Source organism: Paramisgurnus dabryanus, chromosome 9, assembly GCF_030506205.2.
Source record: "Paramisgurnus dabryanus chromosome 9, PD_genome_1.1, whole genome shotgun sequence".
NCBI classification, from domain to species: Eukaryota; Metazoa; Chordata; class Actinopteri; order Cypriniformes; family Cobitidae; genus Paramisgurnus; species Paramisgurnus dabryanus.
The window spans coordinates 2,569,096-2,578,894 of NC_133345.1; the positions used below are offsets into that span (position 1 = coordinate 2,569,096).

Below are 9,799 nucleotides of genomic sequence, written 5' to 3' on the forward strand. Positions count from 1 at the left end.
TTTCTTTATCAGCGTGTTCATTTCCACGCAAGCTTTTCGTTAAACCAATAAAGCCAACGAAACCACAGCAATTTTAAAACACACGGATTAGAAAAAACACCGTCACTCACGCACAAAAGAAGCAAATTCTTTTTTTATACTTGACTTATTTATCCCCGAGATGGGGAGCGCACCATTCATGGAAACACTGCAATACCATGTTGATGCATGGAGTGGAAGGAGCAAGCTCCGCTTCCATTTCCGAAGGTCAAAAATCCATTTAACATATAGTCCCCGGATAGGAGACGTATCAGACATTAAACTGATAAGAACAGATACTACACTTGATCTTAGCCAAAAGGCCGAGAAGCGATACCGGAATAGACGCAGCCAAAGGGGGAGCCGGCGAAGGCGCTGGCTTTTGGGGTGGAGGCTAGCGGGCATTTAACTCTATACGTTCTCATTGTATAACCCAGAGGTAGAACGTTGAGCTAGCAAATCAGAAGTTCATGTTTTAATGCAGGATCTGATCCACGCTCATGAGAGAGAGAGAGAGAGAGAGAGAGAGAGAGATAGAGAGAATTTAGAATTTTCAAAAAACCTTTATTACAAATTAAAACATTTTCATAACCTCAAATCAGAAAAAACAAAGAAAAAAATATATATAGTAACGGAAATAACAAAAAAATAAGCCAACATAGGAGCAAAGAACAAATCATCTTCAATAACCAGACACAGAGCTCCTCCATAATACCAAATCAATTCAAAAGAAAGAAGATCATTCATTGCTTTAAAGTATCTAAAACCAATAAGGATTCTAGATTTAACTTATTTTAAAAACTGCTAATGTATCATGGCTTCCGGGTCTGTCAACGTTGCTGTGGTTTTTCGACAGCTGTAATATGAAGGGTAGAGTGAAAAAAAATATTTAAGTGTTTTGAACATCCCAATTTGTTCGTTTACTTAGTATTTTCTTAATGTTTTCGAGTTAAAAAATAATTCTTAAATCGAGATACATTTACTTAATAAGCAAAGTGGCTTAGAATTTAAGTCTTGTTTACTGAAATAAATTCTAAAATGTAATAGGTTAAGGCTTAAAACAAGTAAAAATATCTGCCAGTGGGGTAAGAAAAATAAACCTAAATTGAGTTTATTATTGAATTAAGTTGAAACTAGAATTAAGTTTATTTTTCTTACCCCGCTGGCAGATATTTTTAATTTGTTTTAAATATAAACCTGTTGATTTTTATAATTTATTTCAATTATTTTACAAAGTATGCGATCTGATTTTTTTAATCGCGGTGTTTCTTTTATTCCTCGTTTCTTTTCCGTGCATTTGCTTTATTTATTTATTTTTGCTTGTTGCATTTAAATGCACATTTGATTTGTTGCCACATTATTATGTGTTAATGTATTTTTTAACATGTTTATCAACAAAAAGTGCGTTATTATAATTAATTATATAGCTGTGAAATATATACAAGAATTCCCAGCAAAAACAAAACGTTTTTATAACAATTTTCTATTACAATACATAATATCTTAAGCCACTTTGCTTACCAAGTAAATGTATCTCCATTTAAGCATTGTCAGATATTCACTAGAAAACAAGACAAAAACAGTAAGTAAGATATTAATTTACTTTTTTCTTTCAAACATAAATTTACAGACGGCTGGAAATTTTTAATAAAATAACTAGCCATACCTATTCGGGTCTGCTCCCGTTTGCTGTGATGACGGGGGACTTAGTCCAAAGCACATTTTGAGGAATACTTACACATTTTACTTCTTATTTCTTTGAAATTAATTATGCATACACTATGGATTAAAAATGTCCCGACTGCGAACCTGATAAAACCCAGGTAAAAAGCAAATACAAATAAACCATTTTGATTTAGCAAAAGTTTACAAATAAATGCACTCCTTGCACACAACAAGCACGTCTAGTTACCATTCATATTTTGCGTGATTTAAGTTTCGTCGCATACATTTTGGAAGGCACACGATAAAAACAAAATAAGGCTTTTAATGTATGCCGACCTCATTCTCCGTTGAGGGCTTATCAATCATAATAAACGCTGTTAACTCTTCTCATTGAATGGTCTAAATCCAATGCTGGTAAAGAAATCAAATGTGCATTTAAACGCAACAAGCAAGCCGTAAAGCAATGGATGCAGGCAAACAAACGAGGAATAGCACATACAACACCACGATTAGATCATCGGGTCGCATACTTTGGAATTAATAAGAAATAATTATTCAGTCTAAAGAAATAAGAAGTAAAATTTCTAAGTATTTCTCCAAATGTGCACACTCATTACAATAAACGGGAGCAGACACGAATAGTTATGTATGTCTCGTTATTTTATTTAAAATTGATAAGCTGTCTAACATATGATATATTTTGATAATACGAAATGCTAAAAAAATAATATAACACCAATCGACAATATCTGTTATTGTTATTTTTACAAGTAAATTCATGTGTAGGAGAAAACAAAGCAGCTGTCAGTCCATACTATATTGAGTGGCCATCGTAGTGGTGCAACCTGAACGATGTTTTCCCTACTTCCGGTCAAAGCCGCCATTTTGTGAAATAGGCATATAGGTGACGCTGGAGCACGCGGCCATTGTCTCTGTTCAACAAAACAAGTATATATATACACATACGCATATTTTTCCTCAATCAATCACCGAATACAAGGTGCAATTCGATGCCAACTGACCCTTCTCTCTGGTTTCATGTTTGTAAGGAAAATTAAGGGGGAAATTACGATAGCATTTCAGCCAAACATTCATTCGTGCCACGCTGCTTTTCTTTGAACGAAAAAAAACCCTCTGCTCCCGCTACACAATTTCTTCTCCTGTTATTTTATGCTTAAAACAAGCAAATAAATCTGACTACAGGGTAAGAAAAAATTCGTGAACTTTTCCCATAAACACTTAATTCAAGAAAAATTGTCCCACCCCACTGGCCATTTTTTATCCACAATACACATTCGATGTCTGCAGGCACCATTGTCTTTGTTCAACGCAAACAATTCTGTTGCGTTTTTCTTTGAACGAAGTGCTCCGCCTAGATAATTTGACCCATATTCACATGGGTTTGTTTCTCGTTTTTTTTCTTTGAGAACAATCTATATAGCGCCTTCCACAATCGTTTTGGTGTTAGCTTTACGTAAAATAGAAACACAGAAAAGTACTGAGCGATGGAGAGACCACGAACGCGGAACGTATTATGGACCACGGACTGGCAAACAAACTGGCAACCACGCACTAAAGAAGCAAACTCTGATTTTAAACTCACCTTATTTGTCCCCGGAAAGCGCCAGAGTCGATGCACGGAGTGGACGGAACAAGCCTCGCTTCCATAGCCGAAGGTCAAAAATCCATTTAAACGTGTAGTCCCCGGTGTCCACTCGATCTTACCCAAAAAGCCGAGAAGCGATACCGCAATGGCATCCGGAGAAGGCGCTGGCTGTCGGGATGGAGGTTAGCGGGTCAGAGGTCCGGCACTGAAGGTCTGCGTTCATTATTCACCGTGTGCATTTCACTCTATATCCACTTTCTAATGTATAGCACTTGATAAGGATTAACAGTTTAAAAACAGAAATGCAAGACATCAGAAAATACATTTATTTTTTACTTTCATAACATGAGAGGTGTCATACAATAACAAATATGAGCTTTAAAATCACATTCCTAAGTTAAAAATATACATAAAAATAGACATATGGATCATTACACAAATCACTACTCAAAGGACCTATGTTAAATAACTGCTTCAATATTAATTAACAATAACATTTGGCCAAGGCAGTCCTTGTAAATAGACATATAAATAGACAAATAAAATCATGACATATATGCCGTAGAGCCTGAGATAGAGAAAAATAATAAGGAATTCTGCTTTTACTACCATCTCAGAAATATTGCCAGAATTAGAGGTTTTGTCTCAAGACAGGACTTAGAGAAACTTGTTCATGCTTTCATCACCAGCAGGGCCGATTATTGCAATGGTCAATGGATTTAAAAAGTACTGTTTCTTGTTTAAAAACCACTTCATGGCTACAATACATGACAGATATGCTAATCGAATATGAAACCGATTACTCGGATCAATAGGATCAGGTCATTTAGAAAAAACAAGGGTTCACTCAAAACAAGGTGCCTCAGCATTCAGTTATTATCAGCTTTCAGAAGAGATCAGATGTGCTTCAACAGTAGACACTTTTAAATCTAGATTAAAAACACATCAGTTTAACTTTGCATTTACTGAATGATTTAAAACAGTACGAATAAAACAGTACAAAAGAATAAAACAGTATGAACCTTACCTGTTATAAAGGGAATGAAGCTTACGGTATGGTGCTTACCTGCAGAAATAAATAAAGTACAATAAGAACACACAGAACTTCAATTTTCAAAATTATTTTAACATTAAATGATGATTATTTTACTGGTTTACCTGTTTGTGATTACCACAGGATCCCGTCACCTGGCTGCGGTCTTCATTTGGTGAACGGTTCTTCACTCATAATTGACCTATACAAGAAATAGAGAAGAATAATAAGCAATTCTGCTTTTACATGTAGATGTGTGCCCCAAGAACACAGACACACCGGCTCCAAAAAGTTTAAACAGTACACATTTCTGTTATTTTAATGTGGCAAATGTGTCAGCTTTAAAAGAAGCATACATTACCTTTTAAAGAGGAAATACCTTTTGCATGAAATACCTTTACTCCCAGCATAAGCAAGCAATTTTCAAAATGCTTTTAAAAGTAAATAGTGATTATTTTACTTGTTTACCTGTTTGTGATTACCATGGAATCCTGTCACCATCATTTTTAAGCTTGTAAAGCAAATAATGAAATATTGACTTAGTAGGAAAAAATATTTTGGAAGTATCGTGATAAATGATGAAGAAAATATTTTGCAAAGTGATGGTTAGCACACGGTTGATGGTACCTATTAAATTCCATCATATTTTTTTATTCCTACTATGGAAGTCAATGGTGACTATCTGCTGTGGGTTTACCATCATTCCTCAAAATACCTTCTTTTGTGTTACTCAGAAAAAAACTAATCCTCGTGTTGTTGTAAGCCTGTATGCATGAGTAAATGATGACAGAATTATCATCATAAATTGAAATATCCCTTTAAACTGTATTTCCCCCCCTTAAACCTAAACTTATTTTCTTACAGCAAGTCATTTAGGTAATCAAGAAAATACTTTACCCGTTGTCTTTGTGAGTTAAACAAATACAGCTACGCTTCCAGGTCTGTCGACGTTGCTGTGGTTTTTCGACAGCTGTAGTATGAAGGGTAGCGAATGAATGAATACATTGCAAAAAATCATTTCTTACTTGTTATTTCGAACTGTTTTAACTATACAAATATCTAGAAAGTCTTAAAATAAGATGCATTTTTTGATGAGCAAAATGCCCTAAGAAAATAAACCTAGCCTTTAGGGAGAAAAAACTCAGAATTTGGGCTTAAAACAAGCAAATAAATCTGCCAAAGGGGTAAGAAACAAATCTAGATATAAACACTTAATTCAAGAAAAATTGTCGTAGCCCATTGGCAGATTTGTTGGCTTGTTTAATGTACATGCATGTACAATATTTCAATTTGTCTTGTATTTATTAGCATTTTGTATTGCCCAACGCTGTCTAGGTTGTTTAACTGTTGTCATTTTCTTATAAAAGCCTTTATAATTTATTAGTTTGGATGATTGCCATTCCCGAGAACCTCTTATATTGGAAGTAAAAGAATCATCTAAGCATTATTTTGTGCTCTTAGACATGTAGTCGTTTGATTGTGGTTCTATTTAATGGCTAGTCTATTCGTTTGGAATGGTCAAACGGCTATTAGATTTTCACTGACAGCCCAAATTAAGCCTTGTTTTAGCCTAGACACATATTCGCTGTCTATTAAAAGTTATGTAGTCGTTGAATAGCCGCTTTTTTGATGACTAATGTATTCTTGGGCCGTGGTTAGACGTCTCTTGGATTTTACGTAAAACGACAAGCGAATCTATTTTTAACACAAAGGTCAGGGGAGAGCGCGAACGCAGTCCCCCACTATCAGAAATTTTGCAGTCGAGATTCCCACATTTGGGGAATTCGCAAAGGGTCAGCCCAACCGGAGTGCAATGGCTGAGCCTCGCCCTGGGTGAACCACCTTCATGATCATGGTGTCTCCCCTGCCAGGTAAGTATGAGCGACACCCTTTGAGGCCAGACGGCCGCATCTTCCTGTGACCGATCACATCGACGGCGCCCCCGGAGGCCGTCCGACTAACATTTCATTTACTGTGTGTGACCAGGTGGAAAGCGCACGAAGCCACGTCTGAGACCAAACATTCTTCGAGATCTACCCTGTTTTTATTCCGTTTCCAGCCCGGTTGAACCGTGTAGAGTGAAATATGTGAAACAATTTAAATCAAATGGATTTAAATTGCGCATTCAAATATATGGTTTCGTTATTACAAAGTAACTTTACGTGGAATAGAAACAAAGAAATGTACAGAGCAATCAAGAAACAACGAAAGCATAGCAATTTTAGAACGTGGATAAATAAAAACACAGGGCTCAATGACTTACCCGTTGTCGTTGTGAGTTAAACAAGTACAGCTATGCTTCCAGGTCTGTCGACGTTGCTGTGGTGTTTCGACAGCTGTAGTATGAAGGGTAGTGAAAAAAGTTTTCAGGTGTTTTTAACATTCCAATCGGTCTCGTTCGCTTTTGTTGCGCCTTCAGCTGTGTCGAGGATGTTTAATTCGTCCTCGTATCACCTCCGCAAACTTGTAAAGAAAATAATTAAATACATTACAAAAACATTTCTTTATCAGCGTGTTCATTTCCACGCAAGCTTTTCGTTAAACCAATAAAGCCAACGAAACCACAGCAATTTTAAAACACACGGATTAGAAAAAACACCGTCACTCACGCACAAAAGAAGCAAATTCTTTTTTTATACTTGACTTATTTATCCCCGAGATGGGGAGCGCACCATTCATGGAAACACTGCAATACCATGTTGATGCATGGAGTGGAAGGAGCAAGCTCCGCTTCCATTTCCGAAGGTCAAAAATCCATTTAACATATAGTCCCCGGATAGGAGACGTATCAGACATTAAACTGATAAGAACAGATAATACACTTGATCTTAGCCAAAAGGCCGAGAAGCGATACCGGAATAGACGCAGCCAAAGGGGGAGCCGGCGAAGGCGCTGGCTTTTGGGGTGGAGGCTAGCGGGCATTTAACTCTATACGTTCTCATTGTATAACCCAGAGGTAGAACGTTGAGCTAGCAAATCAGAAGTTCATGTTTTAATGCAGGATCTGATCCACGCTCATGAGAGAGAGAGAGAGAGAGAGAGAGAGAGAGATAGAGAGAATTTAGAATTTTCAAAAAACCTTTATTACAAATTAAAACATTTTCATAACCTCAAATCAGAAAAAACAAAGAAAAAAATATATATAGTAACGGAAATAACAAAAAAATAAGCCAACATAGGAGCAAAGAACAAATCATCTTCAATAACCAGACACAGAGCTCCTCCATAATACCAAATCAATTCAAAAGAAAGAAGATCATTCATTGCTTTAAAGTATCTAAAACCAATAAGGATTCTAGATTTAACTTATTTTAAAAACTGCTAATGTATCATGGCTTCCGGGTCTGTCAACGTTGCTGTGGTTTTTCGACAGCTGTAATATGAAGGGTAGAGTGAAAAAAAATATTTAAGTGTTTTGAACATCCCAATTTGTTCGTTTACTTAGTATTTTCTTAATGTTTTCGAGTTAAAAAATAATTCTTAAATCGAGATACATTTACTTAATAAGCAAAGTGGCTTAGAATTTAAGTCTTGTTTACTGAAATAAATTCTAAAATGTAATAGGTTAAGGCTTAAAACAAGTAAAAATATCTGCCAGTGGGGTAAGAAAAATAAACCTAAATTGAGTTTATTATTGAATTAAGTTGAAACTAGAATTAAGTTTATTTTTCTTACCCCGCTGGCAGATATTTTTAATTTGTTTTAAATATAAACCTGTTGATTTTTATAATTTATTTCAATTATTTTACAAAGTATGCGATCTGATTTTTTTAATCGCGGTGTTTCTTTTATTCCTCGTTTCTTTTCCGTGCATTTGCTTTATTTATTTATTTTTGCTTGTTGCATTTAAATGCACATTTGATTTGTTGCCACATTATTATGTGTTAATGTATTTTTTAACATGTTTATCAACAAAAAGTGCGTTATTATAATTAATTATATAGCTGTGAAATATATACAAGAATTCCCAGCAAAAACAAAACGTTTTTATAACAATTTTCTATTACAATACATAATATCTTAAGCCACTTTGCTTACCAAGTAAATGTATCTCCATTTAAGCATTGTCAGATATTCACTAGAAAACAAGACAAAAACAGTAAGTAAGATATTAATTTACTTTTTTCTTTCAAACATAAATTTACAGACGGCTGGAAATTTTTAATAAAATAACTAGCCATACCTATTCGGGTCTGCTCCCGTTTGCTGTGATGACGGGGGACTTAGTCCAAAGCACATTTTGAGGAATACTTACACATTTTACTTCTTATTTCTTTGAAATTAATTATGCATACACTATGGATTAAAAATGTCCCGACTGCGAACCTGATAAAACCCAGGTAAAAAGCAAATACAAATAAACCATTTTGATTTAGCAAAAGTTTACAAATAAATGCACTCCTTGCACACAACAAGCACGTCTAGTTACCATTCATATTTTGCGTGATTTAAGTTTCGTCGCATACATTTTGGAAGGCACACGATAAAAACAAAATAAGGCTTTTAATGTATGCCGACCTCATTCTCCGTTGAGGGCTTATCAATCATAATAAACGCTGTTAACTCTTCTCATTGAATGGTCTAAATCCAATGCTGGTAAAGAAATCAAATGTGCATTTAAACGCAACAAGCAAGCCGTAAAGCAATGGATGCAGGCAAACAAACGAGGAATAGCACATACAACACCACGATTAGATCATCGGGTCGCATACTTTGGAATTAATAAGAAATAATTATTCAGTCTAAAGAAATAAGAAGTAAAATGTCTAAGTATTTCTCCAAATGTGCACACTCATTACAATAAACGGGAGCAGACACGAATAGTTATGTATGTCTCGTTATTTTATTTAAAATTGATAAGCTGTCTAACATATGATATATTTTGATAATACGAAATGCTAAAAAAATAATATAACACCAATCGACAATATCTGTTATTGTTATTTTTACAAGTAAATTCATGTGTAGGAGAAAACAAAGCAGCTGTCAGTCCATACTATATTGAGTGGCCATCGTAGTGGTGCAACCTGAACGATGTTTTCCCTACTTCCGGTCAAAGCCGCCATTTTGTGAAATAGGCATATAGGTGACGCTGGAGCACGCGGCCATTGTCTCTGTTCAACAAAACAAGTATATATATACACATACGCATATTTTTCCTCAATCAATCACCGAATACAAGGTGCAATTCGATGCCAACTGACCCTTCTCTCTGGTTTCATGTTTGTAAGGAAAATTAAGGGGGAAATTACGATAGCATTTCAGCCAAACATTCATTCGTGCCACGCTGCTTTTCTTTGAACGAAAAAAAACCCTCTGCTCCCGCTACACAATTTCTTCTCCTGTTATTTTATGCTTAAAACAAGCAAATAAATCTGACTACAGGGTAAGAAAAAATTCGTGAACTTTTCCCATAAACACTTAATTCAAGAAAAATTGTCCCACCCCACTGGCCATTTTTTATCCACAATACACAT

The 9,799-nt window shown here is 35.3% G+C and overlaps 3 non-coding genes across 3 annotated transcripts; all 3 read right to left on the reverse strand.

Moving 5' to 3' along the window:
• Nucleotides 1–162: 162 nt before the first annotated feature.
• On the reverse strand, nt 163–353 carry LOC135764504 (U2 spliceosomal RNA). The gene has a single exon (XR_010540051.1). It is a non-coding gene; the product is annotated as a U2 spliceosomal RNA (small nuclear RNA).
• A 5,683-nt stretch (nt 354–6,036) lies between these two features.
• LOC135764359 (U1 spliceosomal RNA) lies at nt 6,037–6,201 on the reverse strand. Its single transcript, XR_010539911.1, has one exon. It is a non-coding gene; the product is annotated as a U1 spliceosomal RNA (small nuclear RNA).
• A 782-nt stretch (nt 6,202–6,983) lies between these two features.
• Nucleotides 6,984–7,174, reverse strand: LOC135764523 (U2 spliceosomal RNA). Its single transcript, XR_010540070.1, has one exon. It is a non-coding gene; the product is annotated as a U2 spliceosomal RNA (small nuclear RNA).
• Nucleotides 7,175–9,799: the final 2,625 nt, after the last annotated feature.